General features: G+C 40.0%; 1 pseudogene; it reads right to left on the reverse strand.

Annotated features, from left to right (window-relative positions):
* Nucleotides 1-2718: 2718 nt before the first annotated feature.
* On the reverse strand, nucleotides 2719-3435 carry LOC101288430 (D-aminoacyl-tRNA deacylase 2-like; annotated as a pseudogene).
* Between the last annotated feature and the right edge of the window lie 1650 nt (nucleotides 3436-5085).

The following is a 5085-nucleotide window of genomic DNA, read 5'->3' on the forward strand; positions in this document are numbered from 1 at the left end:
CTGAATCTGGTCCGTTCTCCTATCTGAAAACTGTCCCAGGCAGATGGAGGCTGGAAAATTCCCTCTTACTACACTCTGCTGAGTGATAGATATCCCACTCCTTTTTGCATTCCTAAAGCCTTTTTCTGTGTGTGCATGTGGAGTGGTAGTGGTGGGATAGGGTGGCAGGGAGAGGCAATGGCTTACAGAAAGCATGCCAGAGCTGGGAGTTCAACTTCTTCCCTCACAGGTGAAGAACCAAACTTGAGTCTGCCCACCCGATGTGCAGCAAAGCCAGTCTACTTACACCAGGTGGTGGTGAAGGAAAGTACAGCATTTATTGCAGGGTCCCAAGCAAGAACGGGCAGCTCATGCTCAGAAGACCTGAACTCCCCGATGGCTTTCAGAGAGGGTTTTTAAAGGCAACATTAGGGGTGAGGGTTGCAGGTGCATGATCAGCTCGTGGACATTCTTCTCATTGGTTGGTGGTGAGGTAACAGCATGGTATTTCTGGAGTTAACATCATCAACCTGGTTCTGAGGTCCACATGCCTGTGGTCAGCATAGTTAACTTCTTCCACCTGCTGGGGGTTTTATTTTATTTTGTTTTTATTAACATCTTTTTTGGAGTATAATTGCTTTACAATGTTGTGTTAGTTTCTGCTGTATAACAAAGTGAATCAGCTATACATATACATATATCCCCGTATCCCCTCCCTCTTGCTCTGCTGGGGTTTTTTTGTTTTGTTTTGTTTTGCTTTTGTTTTTGTTTTTGCGATACGCGGGACTCTCACTGCTGTGGCCTCTCCCATTGTGGACCACAGGCTCCGGATGCGCAGGCTCAGCGGCCATGGCTCATGGGCCCAGCCGCTCCACCGCACGTGGGATCCTCCTGGACCAGGGCACGAACCCGCGTCCCCTGCATCAGCAGGTGGACTCTCAACAACTGCGCCACCAGGGAAGCCCTTCTGGGGGTTTTAGTATCTGCAAAACAACTCAAGGATACGGCTCAGGATATTACCTATAGCCCTTGAGGAGGAACTAAAGGTCCTTGACTTTGTTTTATGGCTAAACTATTATTATTTGTCTTGCTTGACTGTTTTCCTTTGCTTTTGCATTTCCTCACTTCTCTGATTAAATTTGTTCTTTCGAACTCAGAGAGATCTAGGAGACTCAAGCTTTTCTACAAACAGTTTGGTAGGGATTGAACATGAGGAGGAGAGGAATAATGCTGGATCACAGACAATAACTTTAGAGAACGAGCACTCCTAAAAGGGGCATGGAGTGCTGTGGGAAGACAGACCAAAGAAAGCCCATCAACCTAGTTGGCCTTTTTGAAGGAGGTGGCATTTCAGCTGCACGGAAGGATGTACTTCAAAAAGTGAACTGTCATATTTCACCTTTGGCGTAATAAGCTCTTAATTGTGATAATGGCTAAGAAACTTTATACAGTGTATTGATGTCATATATTTTACTTCGACCTATGTTATAAAGTCCCCAATACATTGCTATTATTTTTGCTTTAAACAGGCAATTATGTTTTTAAAAATGATCTTTGAAAGGGACTTGTAATAAGAAAGATCATATACACTTACTCATGTAGTTACCATTCCTGGGACTCTCCAGTCCTTTCCATAGATCCAGATTTCCATCTGGTATCATTTTTAATGAATTTCTGTTGTTATTTCTTATAGTATAGGCCTGCTGCTGCTGAACTCTTTCAGCTTTTTATTTATTTAGTTTACTGAAGTATAGTTGATTTACAGTGTTGTGTTAGTTTCAGGTGTACAGCAAAGTGATTCATATATATATATATATATATATATATATATATATTCCTTTTTAGATTCTTTTCCATTATAGGTTGTTACAAGATATTGAATATATAGTTCCCTGTGCTATCCAGTAGGTCCTTGTTTTTAGATCTATTTTATATATAGTCATGTGTATCTGTTAATCCCAAACTCCTAATTTATCCCTCCCCACGCCCCACCCCTTTGGTAACCATAAATTTGTTTTCTATGTCTGTGAGTCTGTTTCCATTTTGTTTTGTTTGTTTGTTTGTTTGTTTTTCCTGTAGAAAGCATCCCTTTTTATTCCTTTTATAGCAATCTAAACCGACAAGAAAGGAACTTCCTAAAAGATTTATGAACACTAATTTAATGAAACAGTAACTTTTAAAAACCAAAGACAAAATGCAACACACATTATTTTGGTAAAAAACTGAGAAACAGAATATTAAGCCATTAGTATATTAAATAAAAACAACTTTTAGTCCCCCATACCTTGTTCCTATATCAACTAAAGATTCTTAAAATAATTTAAAACACTTGGATGTCCTTGGAAAGTAATATTAAAATGCACAATAACATTTCTGTATTACATTTTCATAGATATGATTAGAAGGAATAGTAAATTGCATATTCTTTCATTCAAAATATGGAAATCTGAAATGCTAAAACAAAATTGACAAAGTTATTATCGGTTTGTGCTGGGTTTTACCTAGTTTTAACCCAAATAGTGATTTTTATTACATACTACACACATTTGAGGGTATAAGAAATATATTTTTCTTGGTTACATAGAATGCTTAATTGTAAAATGCTTAAATACAGCTCTCTAGGAACATTTCCATGTTCTTATCAATGACCATAAAGTGAATAGAAGGCATTTTTCAAATTTTTGAGTGTGAGTTTAGGGGAAAGCAGGATGGAAGGTGACTGAGATCCAGTGTTTAGGTGACGTGACAAGGTCATCGAATTAGCAGGCTGCAGAGTTATGAATGGGACCCAGGATTTTCTTGTCTAAAAATGCTGCAGATTAGTGTACTCAAGAAGAAGGGGAAGAGAATCTAATTACAACTATAGAAACTTTTAATTTTTCAAAACTCAATTAGGTGTGTGTATGGACCATTGGTGTCAAGCTTTAACACCTGCCTGTTGCCATAAGTGCCATGTTCCACCACAACCCCCAGCTTCAGCACACCTGCTGTTAGCAGCTAATTCTTTTTTACAGAGTCACAAATTGGGAATAAAATTCTAACCCCTCTTCTTTTCCAGAGTTAGAGTGATACTGCACACTTCTTCCTTTTACTCTCCCCGCAAGGGTGGCTTGAGGGATGGTAAGAATGTTGCCTGATAGATCCAATATAGAGACGTGCTTGCCATTTTCTGTTTCACTTAATTTCACATTTAACAGTGTATTAACCATTTTGGGAAGAAGCTCTTTATCAGCTCCCTTGAAAAATCACACGTAGATCACTAATCCTCTCTGGACCTCCACCCACTGGGCCGCAGTGTCCCCCTCAGCAGGGCATACTTGCAGCTGGGCGTGCAGGCACTGTTGCAGGAGGGCCCGGGCCTGAGGGGGCTGGCCACTTTCAGCCATGGCTCAAGCCCACGCGGATATCCCACAGGTTCCGGCCTCCCGCTGCACAAGCTCACCCCCCGGGGCTCAGGGCTGTTTCCATTTTGTAAATAAGTTCATTTGTAACATTTTTTTTAGATTCTGCATATAATTGATATCATATGATATGGAGGTTCCTTTAAAAAACTAAAAATAGAGTCACCATGTGATCCAGGAATCCCACTCCTAGGCATATAACCAAAGAAGACAAAAACTCTAATTTGAAAAGATACATGCACCCGATGTTCATAGTAGTGCTGTTTATAATAGCCAAGACATGGAAGCAACCTGAGTGTCCTTTGACAGATGAATGGATAAAGAAGATGTGAGAGAGAGAGAGATATATATAATGGAATATTACCCAGCCATAAAAAATGAATAAAATATGGGAATTCCCTGGCGGTCCAGTGGTTGGGACTCAGTGCTTTCACTGCTGAGGGCCCGGATTTGATCCCTGGTTGGGGAACTAAGATCTCGCAAGCCTCCTGGCATAGCCAAAAACAGAATGAAATAATGTCATTTGCAGCAACATGAATGGACCTAGAGATTCACATACTAAGTGCAGTAAGTCTTCCAGCTTTTATATGTCTGAAGAAGTCTTTATTTCACCTTCATATTCAAAGTTGTTTTTCTGCTGGGCAATGAATTCCTAAGTTGGTTTTCCTTTTTAGAACTTTAAAGATGCTTCTCCACTGTCTTCTGAGTGGTGGTGTTTTCAGTGTGAAATCTGTTATGATTCTACTTTTTGTTCCTTTGTACATGCTGTGTCTTTTTTCTCTAATTGCTTTTTAAATTTTCTTTTTACCACTGGTTTTAAACAGTTTGATTGGGATATGCCTTGTACTTTCCTTCCTGTTTCTTGCGTTTGAGGAGTTGTCCACCTTCTTGTATCTGTGAGTATACAGTTTGTTTGTTTGTTTTAATTAAGTTTAGAAAAACTTCAGCGATTATTTCTTCAATATTGTTCTCCTCTTCTGTGATCCCCATTACACATGCATTAGGTCACTTGCAGCTGTCCCACAGCTTACTGATGGTCTGTTCATTTTTTTTCCTGTTCTCTTTTTATCCCTTTGGCTTTCGTTTTGTGTTTCTGTTGCTATGTCATCAAATTCACTGATCTTCTCTTCTGTAGTTACCTATCTGCTGTAAATCCCACACAGGGTATTTTTCATCTCAGACCCAGGTGAATGAAAACTTGGGGTGGTGGTGGAGAACCTATGCATGCAGCTGGGGGAATCAGAGAAGGTTTCATGGAAGAGGTGGCATTTGAGATCAGCCTCAAATGACGGGGAGTGACGGTATTTCAGAAGAAATAGATGCAGATAGAAAAAAATAGATGCAGATAGAAAAAAAGAGTTCATCACCAGCTGAAGACAGCAGAAACAAAGCACAGAGATAAGGAAGGGCTCTGCTGGTGTGGGCACAATTCGAGTGGAGTATGGTAAAAGGACAGGGGATGAGCTGGAATGCAATTGAGGAGAGCCTTGAATGTCACAGTGAGTCTTTTACGTTTTTAGAGGCAAAAACATTAGACCAGACTGAAATAAAAATCCTGAGATAGAGCTCAAAACCAAACAAAATCAAACCCAGAAAATCTGTTAGAGGTGGTGTTACAAGATGTCCCTTCCTCTCCTTGGTAATCAGCTCTCACATATGAAATAACAGAGTTGAATATTGCTTCACCGCTGTTTGGTATACATGA

This window comes from Orcinus orca, chromosome 5 (assembly GCF_937001465.1).
Source record: "Orcinus orca chromosome 5, mOrcOrc1.1, whole genome shotgun sequence".
NCBI classification, from domain to species: domain Eukaryota; kingdom Metazoa; phylum Chordata; class Mammalia; order Artiodactyla; family Delphinidae; genus Orcinus; species Orcinus orca.